Below are 21,840 nucleotides of genomic sequence, written 5' to 3' on the forward strand. Positions count from 1 at the left end.
GCCCCCCCATTGGGCAATTCTAGCGGGTGTGTGGTATAATGAATAAACTGTTTTATAATGTTGGGTTTGAAGTGTGGCTGAGCACAAAATAGTTCGACCAAGGTCTAAGGAATTTTGTAGGTCTTCTGGTCGTGCCTTTACTTGTTCTCTCCATTTATTACTATATTTCTCTCTGTCGTCTATTTTGTAGACCTGTAACTCTGCATACAACTGTCTTATTGAACACAAAAGGCTGCTTCCCAGGTAATCCATTATCCTACAACTTGTCATCCCTCCTGCTCCCCCCACTTTTGAATGAAAGTAACTCCTCACTTGTAAATATTTAAAAAAACTATTCCCAGCTATTTTATACCTATGCTGTATGTTTTGAAACGTTAAGAATACTCCTCCTGCATCCATTAAGTCCCCCAGTTTCTTGATCCCTTTTTCGTCCCACTCTTTCATAGCTGTGTCTCTAAAAATTTCCAGAGGAAGATCATTGTTCGTATAGAGCCTTAGATATCTGTTATACCTTCCCAGTCCCAATTTTTTCTTTATTGCTCTCCAAACTTTATATATCGCGCTCAGAGTCTTAAATCTTGTGTGTTTAAAGTATGCGTAGTCCACAGTTGTTACTAAGGCGTTTTCTGCCGCCTTTCCTAAAAGTGCTTCATATACATTCGCCGGACATTTTCTCTCTTCCTGCTGAGCACTTCCACCTAATAATCCTTTGGAGTATTGTAGAGCTGTTGCCCAATAGTAGAATCTAAAATCAGGTGCTCCCCAACCTCCCCTCTCTCGTGATAATGTCAAAAAACGATACGCTCTACGTGTCTTCCCCTGTGCCCAAATTAATTTATTTACTATTGATTCTATTTTGTTAAACCATATACCTTCAATGAATAGTGGAATTGCCCTGAACAAGTATAGAAATTTCGGGAAAGTAACCATTTTAATAAAGTTAATTCGGCCCATAAGAGTCAGGTGTAAGTTGTTGACCCTCTCCAAGTTGCTTTTGACCTTACCTAGCAATGGTTCCAGATTTATCTCTACTAATTTTTCTAAGTCTGCAGTCACCCTAACCCCCAAATACTTTGTGTCTGAAACAACTCTTGCATCTGCAAATATAGTGTGTCTGTTCTGAACTACTTGTGTTTTTCCCCTGTTTATTAGATATCCGGACACCTCCCCGAATTTCCTTGCCTCCTGTTCTATTTCGATCAATGATTCCTCTGGTGTCGGCGTTATAACAGCCACATCATCTGCATAGGCAAATAATTTATACTCTTTCTCATGCAGTATAACTGGAGTAATCCCCCTATTTTGTGTAAGCCTTCTTAGATAGGGGTCTAAATATATCGCAAATAGTAAAGGTGAAGCTGGGCATCCCTGCCTGGTCCCCCGTCTAATCTGTACTGCATTGGAATAGGATCTATTAATACGTATCCTAGCACTAGGGTGTTTGTAGAGTGCCTGGATTGCAGTTATATATCCTCGACCTATACCAGCCCACTCCATAGCCTTCCATAAGTACGCCCAAGAGACCCTGTCAAAAGCCTTCTCTGCATCCAAAAAGATAGCCGCGACAGGGTCACCTGAGGCCGCTGCAGCATCCAGAATAGTGATCAGCTGTCTGGTGTGTTCAGTAGTTCCTTTGCCAGGTATGAAGCCATGTTGTGTAGGGGAGACCACTCTTTCTATTACCTTACTCAACCTGTTGGCCAGTGCTTTGGAGAATATTTTTGCATCGGCATTGAGCAGTGTAATCGGCCTATAAGAGCCTGGTTCGGTGGGGGGTTTATCTTTTTTCAGGATCACTATTATATCCGCACCCGCCCAAGATTGAGGAACTATTCTGCCCCCCTGTGCCAAACAACAAATTATCCATATATCTTTAGCTAGCACATCCCAAAAAGTTTTGTAGAATTCTACCGGGATCTGATCTTGTCCAGTTGCTTTACCAGATGGTAGGCTAAATATCGCATCTCTTATCTCCTGGACCGTTAGTTGCGTGTCTAGTTTATCCCTTTCTTCAGTACTCAGCCCCTCCTGTAGACCTTGCCTTAAGTATTCCAAGCTTTCTGCCTCTATCTCTTCGTTGTTTTTATCTTGTTCATATAGCCTCTCATAGAACCTACTGAATACCTCCTGTACCTCCTCCACTTTATTGACAATTACCCCAGTACAGTCCTTAATTTCTTTTATCTCGCCCGCTGCTAGCGTTTGCCTAGTTCTAACTGCGAGCAAGTGTCCCACCCTCTCATTACATTCGTAGCATTTCTCTTTATTTGCTAGGTATTTCCTTGCTGTTTTCTGTGCCAAAGTAATCCCCGTTTCTGACTTCTGCACTTCCATAGCCACTAAAATCTGTTCAATAGGGTCTTGCCTTTCTATTGCATCTACTAACATTTTTTCCAAGCCCATCAGAGTTCTGATCTCCTCTTCCACCTTCTCCTTTTCCTTTTTACTTCTTACCAGGGTGTAGCTTAGTGTCTCCCCCCTTACTCCTGCTTTAAAACTGTCCCACACCATGTCTGCTGAAGCTGAATACCTATTTATATCCCAGAATTGGGTTATCCATTCTTGCATCCTTATAATGTACTCCTCCTCCTTCAGTAATCCTCTCTCGAACGTCCATGTCGAGTTTGTACTTTCTGCTTTTTGTGATACTACTAAGCTTAAAACCAGCGGATTGTGATCTGACATTATTCTGGGTAGACATTCTATTTTAGCCCTGCTAACTAATGAACTAGAGATAAAGAAATAGTCCAGTTGGGCTACTGTTTGATGTGGTGCTGAGTAAAAAGTGCTGCCTACACCTAGAGGGTTAAATTCCAGCCACGTATCCACCAGCGCATTATGTCGAGCAAGGTTTTGTACTGCTTTATGCACCTTTTTTTTCCTTCCTTGATACCTGCCTCCACTCACGCCTATTACTCCGTTCAATCCGTTGATATTAAAGTCCCCGCAGCAGATCACAGGCTCCGGCCACAATGCTAACTCACTGTCGATAAAATCAAATAGTTCGGGCTCATCTTCATTTGGACCATACAGTGAGGACAGTGTACATCTTCCTGCGGCTGTTTCTATGTCTAGCATTACCCATCTCCCTTCAGGATCCTCTTTTTTCCTTTTAATTTTAACAGCACCTTTTCTAGCCAGAACTGCAACCCCCTTGTTTCTCCCCTCTTGTCCTGTGCTAGCAAGAACCTCAAGACCCATCTGATCAAGCAAGAATTTATCTTCAGCTGCTACATGTGTTTCCTGTAAGCAAGTTATATCAATTCTCCAATATCGCAACAACGCAGAGAGCTTCTGTCTTTTCTCCTTATTGTTTAGACCACAGATATTAATCGTCATTATCCTAACTGCCATGATTTTAGTTTTGCTTTTACCAACACCTCAACTACTTTTTTAACTTTATCTGTACATTTTCTTTCTGCTTCCTTGCAAACTTTACAAATCTGTATCATTTTACACCTCCACCTTCCACCAGTGACTTCTTCCCTCCCTCCTCCCCCCCCCCTTTAAGCCCCCCCACCCCCGCTGCTGTCCCTCCCCCCCTGTGACAGGCAAATAGGTCACTCCTGACCTATGCGTGTCCGCTTAGCATTGTAGAGTCGCTGCCCCTCTCCTCCCCTCTTATCTAATACTACTCCTATCTATCAGGCTCAGTAAGTTATCCAACATTTGTATTTTCGTGATTTTGAGCTTCTTCTGCTCCCTTTTCCTGCCTATTTCCTTCTGGCACCCCCTTGCTCTTTTAACTCTGTCAGAAATTCCCCCGCTTTAATCTCAGAAAAAAACATTCTTGTGCGGCCCGCTGAGATAACCTTCAGCTTTGCTGGAAACATTAGATAGGCCTCTGCTCCTTGAGTCTGAAATGCAGTGATCAACTGTCTGAGCCTCCAACGTCTTTCCACTGTTACGTGACAAAAGTCAGGTCTAGCAAAGAAAGTTATTCCTTCCACCATTTTTTTAGCATCAGGCCTGGCTTTCTCCATTAGTTCTTGCCAGGAAGTTGCCAAAAAATACTAACATAGCCCTGGGGAGAGCTCATGAGCCCTCTTTGTGAGTTTTCCTTACAAAAAGTGGGTATCTATGGGCTCTCTGCACTTCTTGTTCCCAGTTCCATGGCACCTCTGGGAAGGCTCTCTTTAGTAACTTGATGACAAAGCCTCTGGGATCCTGCCCCTCGATCCCTTCCTCTATTCCGAGGAGCCTGGCATTATTGCGCCTCTGGCGATTCTCCAAGTCCTCCACCTTCCACTGTAAGTCCTCCACGATCTTAGTCTGTTCCTCTCTAGATGATTGCCAATCAGTTACCTCGTCCTCTAATCTGCCAGTTCTTTCTTCGACTCCGATGACTCTTTCCTCCACTTCCTCAAACTTTTTATTTATTTTCCTGATTGAGGCTTGGATTTTTTTAGTGTCATGCCTGGCCCTCCGACTTTCAGCCCTCGCCTCCATTTGTATCTGTTTTAGTGTGGCAAACATTAAATCCAATTTCCCTCCGTCATTTTGTATCTCTTGCTCATCTTCTTTATAGATATTGGAGGTAGCGGAGTAGTCCCATGCAAGCTTCTTATATGTTCCCTTGTGTGTGCTCAGGGGGGAGCCTGCCCTTCTGGATGTCGTTTTACGCCTTTTTTGCGTGCCTCTTCCCCTAGAGCTATCACTAACCTCAGAGCTAGAGGATGAGTCTGAAGAGTCTCTCTCTTCATCACTGCTTGCCAGCGTCGATTCCGATTCTTCAGGGACAGAAAAGAACCTATCCCCATCAGCCCCTTCTGTACAATCCACCTCTGCCAGATTGTTATGCAGTCTATAACACGCATTGTCCTCCCCCAGCACAGCGCTATCTTTATTTTTAGCTTGAGCCTGCTCCTCTCGTATTTCATCCTCCACCTCTATAAGGGACTCTAGCATTTGCCCTGTATTTGACATCCCTGCCCCGCCAACAGCCTCTCTCACCTCTTTTGCCAAGTCCCGATCTTCGTCTTGCATCCCCTGTGCCTGTACTTGTTCCTGTTCAGTGCCGTCTGCCTGAGCCGTTGCATGACGCTCCGCTGGAAGCGTGAGCTCCGTGATCCCTGGTTGCTTAGCAACGCCTCCGCTTGCGTCCTCGAGGACACTTTGACCAACTCCGACGGGCGGCATGATTGCCGTGTTTAACAGGGTTGCCGTGGAAGCTCCTGGTGTTCCTGATGTTCCTGATGTCTCTGATTGGGCTTTGGCGCTGAAGACCTCTGACACTGATGGTTGCCGATATACGGTATCATTTTTCCTCTTTTCCACTGCGTCCCGCGCCGCTGGTGTGATATTGGCGCCTCGCGTGTCTTTGTTTTGGCTGAGCCCCTTCTCCTTCTCGCTGGCTCTCTCCAGCTTGCGCAATTGTGTTTTTGTAACGTGGAGACTGTGGGGGTTGTCTTTTTGCTAGTAGGTGGCACTTTTGTTTTCGGGATAGTACCCGTTCTTCCCGCTTCCTTCTGTAATGTCTCTTTGTTTGTTCCGCCGGGTATGGGTAGTTGTTGCTGCCGCGAGTACCCATGTCTGCCATAAATACTTTAAGGAGCTTGATGTACCACGATTTCGCCTTCCCGAAAATGCGTGTAAGGCTAACAATTCCCTCGTGGCGACTTCCTGCTTGCTGAATCCAAGATGCGGGTTGCATACTGCTCTCGTATCTCCATTAGGGCCTGAGTTTATGCATCGGCAGGAGAGGGGTCTGAGTGCGACTTACTCCCACAGCGCTTCAGCGGCCATCTTGCCGACAATCCGAGCATGTATTAGTTCTGATGCAACAATTAACTAACCTCTCAAAAACTCAAAACCCAGGTCCATCATATTCTCCTGGATGGCTATGACCTTCACTCACCTCCCTCCATCCCAACCATCTCTGACCTTGTTCCCTCATTCACTGATCCTGCTTCTACGTTAAGCACCAGATACCTTCTGAACACTGCCTTTGGTGGAATACATACCCTAAAAGCTAAGTTGTTTCATTGACTTTATTCAGATTCAAGTAGAGTCTTTGGGCACATGTTTCACCAAAACTGTGAGCTCTACATTGTGATGTCTTCTATGTAACTGCAGAGCAGTGAAAGACAAATTGAAAAATGCTACTGTTAACTAAAACTTTGATTTCCCTGAATTTACTGACATATAGTTCAATGACACTTCTTACACTGTTATGCATCGCCTGCTTCCTTCTCATGATGCGATTTTTGCAATATGATCAGGAAAGTGGATTCAGCAGAGGAGTGGCAGGAATTTATATGAGCACCTTCCAGTGCAGGACAATAGCCACTGACTTGGACTCCTTTTTTCGTTGTTTAATCTTAGTAATTAAATATCTACATACAACAGGACTTTTGCAGTGGAGTGGATTGGGCACATTATCAGCCAACTGCTTCCCTCTGACACTGATATCTTTTTGGGAGATTTCAACTTTCATTGCAGTAATTCCAATGACACTGCCTGGGAATGATCTTGTACAGGCTTTATTCAACAGATGATGTCATAAAAGCACATACAAAAGACAAATAAAACATAAGTGATAGCAGTAAAACATCAGCCACAATATAAAATAAAGCCTGAGCGGTCAAACCACATCACCATATAAAGGAGAAATCTATTCATCTTAAAAAATCCATTAAAATTCAAATGTTAAAATGTTGGTTTAAAACAAAGGAAGAAATTCATATTTTGTAAATTACAGAACATATTTAAAATTGGATGGCTTCTATGGTAGCTGGGTTATATACAGTTAATCACTAACTTAGTTAGCCTTGGCAAGGCGTAGGGAGTTTATTCTTATGACCCACAACCACCTCAAGAATTTTGCCATTGCTATGGCAATCGTTGGTAATGTGTCTGCTTTAAGGATTAGTCCAGCTTCACTAGCCCTTCTTGTGCCTATGAGGTTGTAAATCGGTGTCAACCAAGCCTGACGTGGTGCATCATAACCAGTACAGACAAACAATAAATGGGCCTGACAAGTTTCATCAATAGGTTTATCCCATTTGGAAATAAATGTTCTTAGTGGCAGAGTACCCGCTCTAAACTGGAAATATAATTTCCAGTCGAGCGGCTTTGTAATTTGGTCCCAATAGGGCTCCAAACTTGGTGTTAATTTACTTTCCAAGAAATGGCCAGTTAACGAGGACTACTCGCTCCTTCTGAGTAAATTCAGCTGAACCCTTTCCCAATATTTCTCCTGCAGGATCTTTTTTTGTGGGGAACTTGGCATTTATTGGGTCCTTCCACAATGAAATCATACCAATACTTGCTAGAATGTCTCTCTCCACCCATAACCATTTTATTCGATGAGAGGTATCTGCCCTAATTACTGAAAAAAAACATGTGCATACGCTTCTAGTTCAGGAGTATCCATAGCCTCTGCCAATACAAAAGGGGACGCAGTTTGGCTATATCTGCGATAGGTTTCCTCCCAAAGTCATACAGTAACGGACAAGCTGGGGTGCTCTGTGGTAGCCTGGTAATTTTTCTCAAAAATGTGTTTTCCGCTAATGTCAGCGCGGAAAGGTTCTCGCACCCCATAGCTCTGAACAATAGAGGGCTGAGCTAATAACTTTCAAGTTATAGATCTCAAGTACCAGGCTGATTGGCTTTGAATGAGAGGAATTATGCTCCGTATGCAACACTCCGACAATTGCCTGAGCTTCCGAGCTTAAGAGATGCCAGATGCATCTGATGGTTTCATTTACAATCGTCCTGAATATTAACCCCCAGATACATAAACTCTTTACCTTGCTCTAGCAGGCGACCATTCATTAAAAAAAACCATTTGTAGATCCTATGCGAATTAAAGGCCATTAGTTTCATTTTTGACACATTGACCTCCAAGCCTCGCTTCATACAGAACTCATCAAAAATCGATAAAGCTATCTGGAGATCACTTGGGGTTTTGGAGATAATCAATGTGTCGTCCACTAACATTAGTATGGGATGTTTTCACCTGCTAGAGTTGGGGCATCCGTAGGGACAGATCTCAAACAAGACACTATTCCGTTAATGAATAGGGAAAATAGTGTCAGAGCCGTCACATCCCTGACGCACTCCTCTTTCTACAGGGAAAGATTCTGTGACTTCGCCATGCATGCCCCGTCTGATTTTGGCATTGTTGTCCTCATGCAAACTAATAATAAGTGTAATTAGTTCAGGAGGCATCCCCAATTCTTGTAAAGTACCCAACAATTTGGCATGAGGCACAAGATCAAACGCTGTCTTAAGATCAACGAAAGCAGCATACAGACTACCCTTGCCCAAAGTCACCGTATTCCAATAGAGCAGGGTAAACCTAAACACTTGATCGATAGTGGTAATAAAAGCCCTAAACCCAGCTTGCAGTGGAGATAAGACCTTAATTTATTCAATCCCCTCTTGTATTTTATTAAGCACTAGACGCCCCATTACCTTCTGTAGAAAATCAATTAAACTGATGGGCCTATAGTTCCCTTGGCATGATTTGCCCCCTTTTTAAACTGGGATAATGTTGACTCCTTTCCATGATGATGGAACTGGAGCTCCCTGAGCAATGGCATTAGTCAACAATAGGATATATCGGCACCATCTATCCTTATCATAGAGGAATACTGTCGGGGCCTGGAGCCTTTCCGGCCATTATGGAGTTGAGTGCAGCTTCAACCTCCGCCCTACTAAACGCCCTATCCTGATAGAATGACCTGGTAATGTCACCCACATCTTCAACTACACATGCGGCATATTGGGGTTTGAAGTAGTTCATCCAGTCAGTCTGCGAAACATGATTTTGGGGCTGACTGGCCTGCCCTCCTCTATAGAGAAAATGAGCAGGAAATGAAGCCTGCTTGGGTAGCACTGTGCCTAAAGCCTTTGCCAAAGTATAGGAAAACACCTTCTCTGTTCATTCGGATTTTTTACAATATTAACACATGAAATTTCTTAATCTGAAATTGTATTAATTATACAATATATACATCGTATTGCAGTAACACATTTTTTTTACATGAAATATATAACAATTCGTGTGGATTTAGTCTCCACTAATTTGCAATAGATTTACAAAAGCATTACACAATAAACCATTAACAGAATATATTTCAAACAAGAATTCTGGTTTAAGCAGATCTAGGAAAATGACCCAATGCATTTTTGGACCCCATGGTCCCTTCTTCAGGGGTATATCTGCTAATGTGTGACAAAAATTGCTATCCTTGAGCTACAATGTCACATATAGTGACTCAGTATATAGAAATCACTTGAAATTGTGCTTGATGCCGAGATATTCAGAAAGGGTTGCTTGCACCCTTTACAGTAATGTAGATTGTGGCGGTAACCAATGTGTGTGCTGGTGTCCAACTCGGGATAATAAGCGCTCTCAAAATGCAGAATTTTGAGAGCGCTTGCTCAGATCTACTCGTGCTTTACGACACTCTTTGTTAAACCAATGACCATCTTTCCTATTTGTGACCTTTTTATTCCTACCCTGCTTGAGAAACGAGTACGCAAGTGGGTAAAAAGATTGTTGTGAATGCAAGTTGATTGCTCTAGGGCCAAATAATTCACTACACAGACCTCTAGCTTGCTTATAGCACCATCCATACCCTTTTTGATGATTTTCAACAGTTCACTACAACCAAAAACAATTGCCAATACTGCTACTAATTCCTATGCTATGTCCTCTCTGGTATAAGAATGAGCCATCACTATACCATAAAGCTCATCAATTGCTTTTTATTATGGAAAATTATTTCATTTTTTTAGAAAATAACGTTTTATCAATTTTTTACATTTGTACAAAATTTATCACAAAAAGCCCACATTTATCTGTACATAATGCACTACGACACAATCACATCAAACATTCTCAGTCAAACATACTACATTCATACACATACCTCTAAAATACAACATATACAGTAAACCAAACAAACAATTTACCAGGAGGAAGAACTTTTTCCTACAAGAATGCAAATATATACATTTTTACAACATTCAAATGAACTTCATCAATTTGCATGGATCATAAATCATGAACAAGTATCATTTTGTGCAAGAACAAATACAAATAGTGGTTTGGTTTTAACTGAAGGTCTACGCGTTTCGAACCCCACCAGTAAGGGGGTTCTCAACAGGACCCAAAGCTCACTAAAGAAAAAAGAAAAAAGAAGCACTAATGAAAAGCTGCACATATTTACAAAACTATCTAGCGCTCCACCAGAGCAAACAACAGCCCCTGCTTACCTCCATGAAGTGTTTGACGACAAGTGGCAAAAAGTGGGAAGTTATAGTTCTAAAAGAAAATGGAAAAAGGAAGGAGACAGAAAAGAAGAACCACGGTCATATTGTCGTACAAGTGGCAGCCTCTTAAATCTGGGAAGGGATGAAGGGCAATAGCTCCACGCTGGAGTTGTATCTGAAAACATACGTGGAAAGAGGTCTGCCAAGCAGGAGCAGTAAAAAGGTGATTTAATCATTTGGCCGGTAGTATCTGAAAACGAGAGCGTACCAGTATGAAAAAAACGTTCTGAAATCGTAAGCGCTAAACAATTGTAGAGCGCCGAAGCGCAGTGTCAATTACCTTTTAGCAAGGCATTTTCTGGCTGCGCCTCTGTGATGGATAATGTTCTGTCTCCTGAGGGGTCAAGAAAAATCAGTTGGTGCACCGTATGACTAACAGTCGGACAACGCGATGTAAACAGACACGGTGTCTCAGAAAGCCTACCGCAGAGTAGCGAGAAGACCCAACTCCAATGTGGCCAATGAATGCGCCTGGTAGAACAGGGTCCTAGGCGGGTTTATTTTGCCAGAGTAGTATAGTCACGTGATGAGAAAGGCGGATGATCTTATCCGCTCAGACTGCTGGGGATGTGTAGTTTCTTTCAATTGTATGGGCAAGCTTTATTGACAATAATTATAATGTTCTTATGTGTGTGCGGAATCTGATCGCGTCGAGCAGTTCCATTACCGTCACTGTTCCGCATGGATTTCTTCAACTCTCACATTCTTTTTTTCACTGAACATACCCAAATACAGGATGCCTATTTTACAAGAGATAAAGATTTATTAGTGACATTAGATGTCACTGAGTTGTAGACGCAGATTCCCCAAGATGAGGCCCTGGCTGTGTTAACTTATTTTCTGGATAGCAGAGAAAGACCATTCAGAGTACCAACTGAATTTATTGTAAATCTGGCTGCATTTGCTCTAAAAAAGAATTATTTCTCTTTTACCAACGATTTCTTTTTTCAAACAAAGGGCGTGGCAATGGGGTGTCCCTTTGCCCCAGAATTGGCCGTGCTGTTCATGTCCATGTATGAAGAGACATTCGTTCATAATAACAATCCCTATATCACAACCTGTCTAAGGTTTATAGATGACATTTTTATGGTTTGGACCGGAGGTGAAGAACAATTACAATCTTTTTTCAATTGGCTTAATTTAAGGACACCTGATATACAATTTAGTATATCCCAATCTAATTGCAGGATCCCCTTTTTGGATGTGGAGGTGTATAGTGAAAGTGAAGGATTAGCTACCATACACCATACAGAAAACCTACAGACAGAAATAAATCTTTACTTTTCACTAGCAATCACCCTAGTAGTTTACGTGAAAATTTGCCATATGGGCAGTTTTTAAGAATAGGCCGTAACTGTACACACACAAAGAAGAATACTTCAAACATGCTATCAATCTGGCAGATAAATTGAAAGAACGAGGTTACCCAAAAAAACTTGTGAAAGGTGCGATGAAGCGCGCTTGGTGGACCCCACGGGTGACTCTGCTTGAAAGAAAAATTAAGAAAACTTTGTGTAGACAAGTTTGTGTGATGACTTTCTGCCCTGATTCCAATATGTTGAAAAAAACCATTGCTCAAAATTGGCATCTTGTTAAACCCCTGGACGAAAGCTTCAAAACTGTGCCACTTTTTGCCTTTAAAAAGGAAAGCAGTATATCCAACTATATAGTAAGGGCGGCTGTGAAAGGAGAACCCAAGGCCACTTTAAAACAAATCATGGGATTGGCCCCCATCTTAGGCCACCATAAATGTGGAACCAGCACGTGCTGTGATAGCACCGTTGAAGGCACCCTTTTTAGCCACAAAGGAACGCATTGGAAACATGACACCTTTTCCAATTGCAAAACCAAGTTTGTTGTTTATGGAATCACCTGCCCGTGTGGAATGCTCTACATAGGTGAAACTAGCCAGGAGATACGCCAAAGATTAACTCAACACAAGTCACGGATCCGTAAAAAAAGTAGAGACGGCTCCGCTCGTCAACCATTGTACTAGAAAATCACACAAGGAAAGTGACATAAAATGGACTGTGATTGCAAATGTGGAGATGGACCCACGTGGAGGAGATAGGGAATAAATATTGTCTAAAAGGGAAGCATTCCTAATAGTCAAATTTGATACGGCGGTTTCCGGATTAAACAGGATTTCTGAATTATACAAATTATGAGCACTACGTTTCATGTATTCCACACGTCATCATTATAGGATAATTTAAGTACCATCTGTCTTTTTTTTTTTTTTTTTTTAATCTTCATCTGCCCGACACACGTCCCTTAGATGCAGAGAAGACAACCAGACCAGCTCACTGCCATTGGGAGCAATGCCCTGGAAATTGAGCCGCTACACACCTAGGCAGAACTTTTTATGAGTTGGGGGGAACAACCATGCATCTTGTTAACGATCTCTCAAGGCAACTTCGTGCCAGTAAAGCCAGTATGTTAATGTCGAAATCGGGGCAGACAACAATACTGAACCATTGAGTAGGTGGGCTTAATCATCGGATCTTTGGGGGGAAAAAAAAAAAAAAAAAAAAAAACCCAAGAAGGCAAAGAAAGCTTCACTTCCACTCTGTCAAAAATTTCCAAAATGTGAGGTTCTGGACTCTACATGATCTTTTCAAGTCTACCTTGGAAGTTTCATAAAGTGAGGTTAGCCATGCGGAGTGAGTGGGGGGGGGGGTGGTATCCACCCAGTGCATGCATATCTGCCGTCTTGCCAACAGGATGGCATAGAATATAAAGGACCGCGCTACCCCAGTGATGTTCTGGTCAAAACCAAAAATGACAAGTGGTAAAGTTAAGGAAATGTTGGTCTTAATAATTGAATCCAAAGTTACTTTGATCTCCGTCCAATAAGTAGATATGTGGGGGCAGTCCCAAAACATATGTATATCGGAGGCTGCTAACAATTGGCATTTATTACAGCATTTCCCCTCTTGATATTTGGATAAACGTAAAGGGGAGAGATATGCCCGGTGTAAAGTAAACAGGTGGTTTCGTCTAAGCCAAGCGGGTTTAACCAATTTATACAAATGGGAAAAGGATTCTCTCCACCAGTCCTCATCTAGTGCCACAATTTCTCTACCCCATAGCTCCGTTGGGAGATTAAAGTCCCCATCTATCTCTTCCAGTATGGACCAATACCAAAGAGCCACCTCCTTACCTCCTATCTGTTTTTCGACTAGCTGTTGTTCTAGAGGACTAATTCTCCCGGTATTAGGGTCTTTCCTATTAATTCTCTGGCCCAGCTACTAATTTGTGTGTATTTAAATCTTGATAGTGTCGGCCCTACTTTCTCCCTAAGGTCTTCCCACCCTATCAAGATGCCTCCATATAACAATTCACCCCATCTAGAAAGCCCAGCTGTAATTAGGGGGGTCGCCAGAGAATCTTGCAGGCACAATGGAAGCCCAGGAGAGTCCCAAATCTGAGCGTGATTAGAGTAGTACGCCAACCCCACTCTACGTTTGATTTGTACCCATGACTTCAGTTGTGTTAATAGAGTCTTCAGCCTCACTAGTACCATCTGTCTTGTAGACACCACTGCCTTCTGGGGATTTTCTATGATTTCATATATCTCAGCTATGGCTCTTAGCTGTAAAAGATACTGATTAAAAGGATCATTGTGACAAATCACCAACTACTTTCCATACATGTGACACAAATTGGATGTTGAGACAATGAAAATAGGTTTGCTGAACAACTACATATGGTATGTCCAGTGAAACAAAGAATGTGAGAGTTGAAGAAATCCACGCGGAACAGTGACGGTAATGGAACTGCTCGATTGGATCAGCACGATCAGGTTCCGCACACATGTAAGAACATTATAATTATTGTCAATAAAGCTTGCCCATACAATTGAAAGAAACTACACATCCCGGCAGTCTGAGCGGATAAGATCATCCGCCTTTCTCCTATACTACTCTGGCAAAATAAACCCGCCTAGGACCCTGTTCCACCAGGTGCATTCATTGGCCACATTGGAGTTGGGATTAGAGACCGGTCTTCTCGCTACTCTGCCGGTAGGCTTTCTGAGACACCGTGTCTGTTTACATCGCGTTGTCCGACTGTTAGTCAAACGGTGCACCAACTGATTTTTCTTTACCCCTCAGGAGACAGAACATTATCCATCACAGAGGCGCAGCCTTTACTAGCCGGCATATAGTAATTCAAGTAACCTACACAAAATAGGGGTACAGTATTGCCATACCCCACTGTTATTCTCCACCTTATTGTTGGCTGATTTACTTCTGAATTTAAAAATAATTTTCAAAAGTAACAATCAAAACGGGCGTGGCTTGGCCACCTTAGATGGTGGACTGCACGTCCCATTTTAAGCCTCAATAATCCTACCTGCTCACTGTGTCCCTGACCCACGCAGCAGCGAAGAGGTGGCGGCTGGACCGAGGCCGTCACAGACTGGAGTCCGGATTGCGATTTTGCCCTTCAAGATAGTGTGAGGACTTTGACGCCTGGCTGGAGGCCAGAGGTGGAGGAGGAGCCACGAGGAGAGATTCAGGCATTCCAGAGGTTGCAGTGAGTGGTATTAGGGTCTTATTGGCCCCCTAAGAAGAACAAGGGAGCCACATTTTCTGGTGTTCCAGATGGAACAGGTTACAGAAGAGCTAACGGGCCCCCTGCACGCAAGTAAGGAAGGCCCTAGTGCATATTGAGGAAACCCCATTTCTTTTTTCTTGGATTGCTCTTCCTGAGGCCTGGCAGAAGTAGGAGTGGCCCTGTCTCTTGCAGGTGTGTTATGGTGGGTGGGGAGGTAGGCACAAAGTTGTGTGTCCACTTGCCACCCATGTTGGGTGGATTATAATTACACAGCCCCAGTTAGAGGGTGAAGACATTAGGGAGCATTGGGCCCCAGGGGCAGAAGTAACTGACCTTGACCAGTGGTAAAGGGAGGATAGAATGTTGCATGAATCTGAAGCTGCAACCAAGGAATGTGCTTGAGGCCCCAGGACAGAGAGGAAATGTGAGCTTGTGGAAGTGCCCGAGGTTTCTTCTTAAAAGTGGAAGTTACTTCATCTTGCCTCTAACTTGTGTACAAAGGCTAGCCTCCCTGTCTGGCTACTCTTGTTGGGCCACCGACGAGGCTCCGGGTCCACAACTAGGACCATCATCTTACTGCTCATGCAGCTTTGTGTGGATCTGAAGGCTCTGAGCTAAGGCGCTATTACTTTTAGCTGGTGCGGCACTATCATTAACACAGCTTGGCAATGCCTTGGCTGTCATGTGAGAGATTGTTAATATATTGCAAGCCATTAACTCTTGCCAGAGGCTCTCGAGGCCAAAACTGAAGCATGAGTTTCTGTCATCATTCTGCTGTGGCAGGACTAGCGGCAGGAAGTGAACAAGATCACAGAGGCTTAGGGCTGGGTGTCGGAACTAAAACACATTTAATACCTTACAATAAACAGTGTCTAATCTTTCTGCAATGCCCAAGAGGCTAAAGGCAATGATGGCCCACAGAAATATCTTACAATTTAATAGATTTCCTGAGAACTTTGATGATGCCACCCCAAGAAAATTCTTAGAGCAATGGCTGCAGAAAGATGCCCAGATGGAAACTCTCAATATGCTTTCTAATCTAATGTTCACTCAGACCCCTCTTACAAAGACATATAGGGGGGACACACACCCTAACCTATGAATTCTCGTTTGCTGAATTATAAAATAGGAAATTTAATCCTCCACTTTGTTAGAGAGCAAGGCATGATAACCTATAAATCATGATCTTTCTGGACTGTACAAAATAGGTGCAGCAGCAACAAAAATCCTATTAGGAGTTTAAAAGGAAACTCAATTATATGAACATTCGCAATATGCTCTTCTACCCTGCTAACTTAAATTCCATTCCAGAAATTTTTGGGAAACACCAGGCGCAGTTTGAGGTTGGGTGGGGGAGAGACATGAGATCCTTCTGCTTTGAAACTTTCACACACACCCTCGAAACTTTGTCGCCAAAGAAGCAAAATCTCTCTCTTAGGAATTGTTCCCAATCAATAGTGAGCTGAGCTCCCGGTACCCCCACCTCGACCTAATTCAGAGAGAAAAGGAGCTACACAGGATGCTGAATGTGGCAGATCGCGTTCTCTAGCCAACATGCCTGATAACCAACTGAATTTCCGGCCTGTCCAATGTGAACCTATGCCTTCCTTGCCTAGGTGAACGCTTGAGTGCCTGGATACAAGATGGCTGCACTGCTGTGAGGCTCCTTGAGCCTGGACTATTATCTGTCACCATCAAAGCACCCAAGGGCAACTGAGTAGTCAAATTCACAACACGGAGTGGGCTCCCGTGGGTTGGTATCCTAATGCTGTGTGCCCCTCTGCGATGGGGAAATGTTTTCCCCACAAACTGTAGCACTAGTTGCCTGGCCTGAGCTGCTGCACAACAGTGGATACAGCAGCCCATTGTTCAGTGGTAGAAAGCCTGTGAGTGCGACTGTGCACCAGAAGCTACTTGGAGCCAGTCAGGTCAGAGGACTCAAACCGAGCCCCTAGCCCATAGGAGGCAAGAGTAGGCTGGTTTCCAGTCTGGGGCTGGTGCCACACTGCTCAGGGTGGCCTGCTCAGCCTACAGCTGAGGGTGCACGTCTGCCTGGGTTCAAACCTGGTGTGACATAGGGAAACTGGCAACTGCTCTGCTGGTCTCCTTACATTGATCATGCCTTACAGGTGCCCACAGAGAGCACATAAACATTGTGGCCCACCTAGGGAAAGGTGAGGTGCTGCACACCTTATTTGCTGGGGAGCAGGCCCATCATTCCCTGGGGACGCAGCCTCCACCTGGGGCACGCCCAAGACCCATCATCGCTTGGCTCCTCATTTAGAGACAGAGAAATGTTGCTACTTTGACAAATAAGGGCACCACCCTCTTCATCTTCACTGATTTCACCTTGCAGTGTAGGAAGCCCACTAAGAATACTTGCTGCTCAAACATAAATGGCACAAATCTATGCCATGCTATACCCTGCCCATCTCAGGATCAAATACCACAGCAAGCCTCACATTTTCCCCACCATATTTGTGACGGAACGCATATCAGAAATGAAGATGGCATCACAGCGTAGGTCAGGGTTGAGTAGAGTAACCAACAAGTGTTCCCCAGTAAAAAACAGCTGTAACATGACTTAATCAATCCACACAAAAGACCGAAAGCTCCCTGATTGTGTACCTGATGGGGACGATGAACTCCTACCATTCAGACCTCTGCCCTATGCAGAATGGTGAAAAAGTCATGCTATAACACATTAAGTAAACACCAACAGCCTGAACCGGAGCGACCTGGTCCTCACTGGGCCTTCTCCAACTGACCTTGATACAAGAAGCTCACACGGACCACTGTTATGCTCCCTCACACACAGTCAGTCTGTCACCCCTGTCCGGTCCCTTTTATCCCAGCTGCACCTCTACACTCTGGAGGTGTTGTTAAGACTGTACTCTGCACTTCGCCGGGGGTAAGCCCTAGGCAGTTCTTTATTTTCAAGCCAATGAGTCATCTGTTCAGCCATCAGGTCTCTATTGGGACACATTTAAGGCATAAGCGGTATCGGTATTGGAACATAACATGGCATGCACAGAACCATTCAGAACAGACCAGATAGCCTGTAGCATGATTTCCAATCACTGAAACCCAAAGTGGGTTCACCTTCCATAGAGACCTTGGTAAAAATTAGGGGCCCAAGAGTGCAGGTGATGGAAGACGCAAAATTGGAGGTTAGACATCTCCATGAATATGCCATGATCAAATCCTACGATAGACCCAGCAGGACTCTGGCACAGTTAACACAGCAATCAAACTTGGCTCCCACAATAACACATCGGTGTACTCAGGTGACACTCTATGACTCAGATGGAATACTGTCTGAGTCTGTTAACTATTATACAAGATCGAGCACAAACTGTGTATCCAGGTCTCAAGAGGAGTATGCAGCATATCTGGACCTTATAGCGCTAGGGTAAATTGAGGGACCACGCAGACAGTTTCTGGCAGCACCCTTTCCACTAGACAAGATTATCACAGAGATATCAAGTCTCCACACAAGTAAACTGCTTGCAAACCTTTGCTCCCTTGCTTGCCTCACGGTCCAAAAAGTATTTGAAGAAGCTTTACAGCAAGGCACTCTCCCCCCCCACCCTTCAGGGAAGCCATTGCCTTCCTAATTGTGCTCCTAAAGCCAGGAAAGTAGCCCACGCAAACCGACTCTTAAAGGCCACTTTCACTTATCAACACAGATGCAAAATCTTTGCAAAGATACTGGCAAACAGACTACTACTTCTCCTCCCTGGCCTGGTATAAGTGGATCAATCATTCAAAGGCAATATATAAACAAGGTAAATCATATAGTATACAAAGAAAGCGAAAAAAAGGTAATCCACGTCGCGGTATATGGCCTTAAGGTGTCTTTATTATAGATGTACTTGGTTTTCATAAGTAGACAGCCAACGCGTTTCACCCAGACATGGGCTTCTTCAGGGCTGTAATATCATATAATATATATACAAAATCCAAACATATAACCAAGTATATTTGAGTACAAGCTAAATGGTGGTTTTTATTTCTAGTGCTAATGGTGAGAATAAACGCAAAGTAAGGTGTTGGGGAGGAAAATAAATTTAGCGAGGGAGGAGTGTCCTTCAGAGAGAAAGTAGAGAAACCAATGCTCCAAGTAGTGAAATAAAGCTGGTTTTCTAGATTCCTTCAAGTGCTCTCATCGTGCTGGGAAAGATACCACTATAATCCCATAGGATTTGTTTAAAAGAAATTGGAAGGGCAACTGCAGAGAACGTGGTATTTACTGTCATATACTGGAGTACGTTTACCGATTGCAAATAGTGGTAAGTTTGCCAGGGGAGTAAAATTAGGTCTGCATCTTATTCAAGTCCGCATCGGGATGTAGGATGAAAGAATAATTAACCTAGGTAATTAGATATCAGTAACAAAATTCCCATCTCTGTTAAAGGCAGGATCAAATGTGCGTAATTATTCTAACTAACCTCTTTTGAGGGAAGTACTAAAGGTACAATTAGTGTGAGGCCTCAAGTCTTCGTCTTATTTACGCTGATCCGTGTTAGAGGCAATACGTATCTATAGGGAAAGCGACCTCAAATGAATATTCGGAAGCGGGCCTTATTGAGTACTGCAAAAGCGTTTAGAATAGATTAAACAGTAATCCATCCAGTCAAAGCTAAAATCGAGTCAGTGAACAGTAACAGTGGGTTTAGGCAAAAGCAGCAATTCGTACAGTGTACCTGTCGTTTGTAGACATTTTCCTACAACCCCTAGTGATCAATCTGCCATCATATGTGTCAGAGACAGCACTGACATACTCCACAAATTGGAGGGCCTAGAGTGGGAGGACGGAATGTGGTTTGCCACACTTGACGTGGACTCACTAAATACATGCATCTGGAGGGAACTCGGAAGGAAAGCTACTGACTTCTTTCTTTTGAAAAGACATGCAACCCTGTTTGATCACAATGCTATGCTGTTGACAATGATTGAGCTCATCTTGGACAACAATTTTTTCTTCAACCAGACCTGGTATAAATAGGAACAGGGTACAGCGATGGGAACCAAGTTTGCTCCATTGTACGGTAACCTCTTCATGGGGTGAGTGTAGAACACACATGCATGGTCACGAGCAGCCTCAGAATGGACTGGACATATCCAGTTCTGGGGCTGCTACATTGATGACATCATCATCATATGGACTGGTAAGGGACATGAGCTGACAGAATACTTCAACTTCCTCAATCTCAAAACACTAAATGTCACCTTTACCCTTGAGATGTCGCAGTCGAGAATACATTTCCTTGACCTTGAGCTATATGTCCGGAACAACAGAATACACAGCACACTGAACAGGAAAGACACTGCACTCAATAGCGTCTTACATTACACCAGCTCCAACCCAATATCAACTAAGAAAGTTTTCCCATATGGGGAATTGGTTCACATCCGTATAAACTGTCGCGAGATGACAACGTTGAAACACAAACCAAACTGAGTAGAAGGGGTTACGAACAAAGCGTGCTGTCCATGGCCAGAAAAAGGACTAGGAACCTCAAGAGAAAGGACACACTTAAGAGCAAGTGTAAGGACACCAGAATGGGAAATGACAGACTCTTGTTTATCACAACACACTCTACACTCAATCATGAGGTGTTAAAGATCCAAAGTAAACACTGGCCACGGGGGCCAGTGTAAACAACATCATCACTCAAAGACCATCAATGACCTTCAGGAAGAGCAAACCTATCAGGGACTCACTGTGTTCTAGCTATACATTATTCAAAACACCACAACTACAAAGCTGGCTGCACAAACGACTAGAATTCAACATTTGTAGCCTAGGGTGCAACAAGACCACCACCTTCAGATAAAAAACTGGCACAAATCACAGGATGCGTCAATTTATTAACTGTCTTACAAGTTTTGTGGTCTACATACTGATTTGTGGTTGCGGAAAGATATATGTTGGAAGTACTGTAAGACAACTTAAAACACGCATCCAGGAACACCGCAGAGCAGTCTTAAATGGAGACACCTCGTTTGCTATAGTCTCACATGACTGCAAGGATAGGATTGACAGAATTAAATTTAGCTTTCATGGCATTGATGTGGTGTTGCCTAACAAACGAGGTGGAAACAGAGAAGTGACCCTGAGATAATTTAAAGCCAGATGGATTTGCACTCTAAACGTTTCCACTTTGGGTCTTAACAATGATAATGAGTCACTACTTCCTGCAGTAGTCGTCCTTATCACACAATATTAGAATCCCTATATGACAGTGTTCTATTTACATCACACTGAGATCCCTATATTACTTTGCTCTGCTCACATAACATTCAGATCATTTTATGATAGTGCTCTGTTTTGGCACCCCAGTAACTAATGATGCATATTGCAGTGATTGATGTTGGACCTACTAGGCTGTATTTTGTTAGGACGTGGGGTCCTGACCATCAGTATGTACTCATAAATGCCTTGAGATGTGTTTGCATAACAGCCCAGTGTTTGAGACTGTAAGTACTGGGCGTTTTCTGATTTATGTGTCCTTTCCTCAAGCATGCGATTGCTGTGTTACAATTCATTTGGACTACATACCACCCTATGTTCCTAGGAATTTATCCCCGCTTTCCTTCTGATGTACACACCACTTATTTGACTATTTGTTACATATATTTTGTACGAACTGATCGCTCTCCTAGTGCTTTGTTGTGCTTATAGATTCAGGCACCCTTTGAAGCTTGTTGGTTTTACGCAACTTTCTTGTTCTTTAGAATGACACGATAACGGTGCTCACCACTAATGTAATTGATATGATTTATCTCTAATACACTAAACTAGATTGATCACTAGCACAGGATGTGTACTCATTTTCTGTAACATGAAAATGTATGTGAATTCACTAATTTGTAAATAATGGATAAATGTCTCTTATGTCACCATATCATTATATCTGACAACTATTATCCTGTCTGCATGTTACTCTACTCTTACTCTATCACATCAATGCTCGGCAGGTCTCTCTTAGA

The sequence above is a fragment of the Lissotriton vulgaris genome, unplaced genomic scaffold (assembly GCF_964263255.1).
Source record: "Lissotriton vulgaris unplaced genomic scaffold, aLisVul1.2 SCAFFOLD_1145, whole genome shotgun sequence".
NCBI lineage: Eukaryota > Metazoa > Chordata > Amphibia > Caudata > Salamandridae > Lissotriton > Lissotriton vulgaris.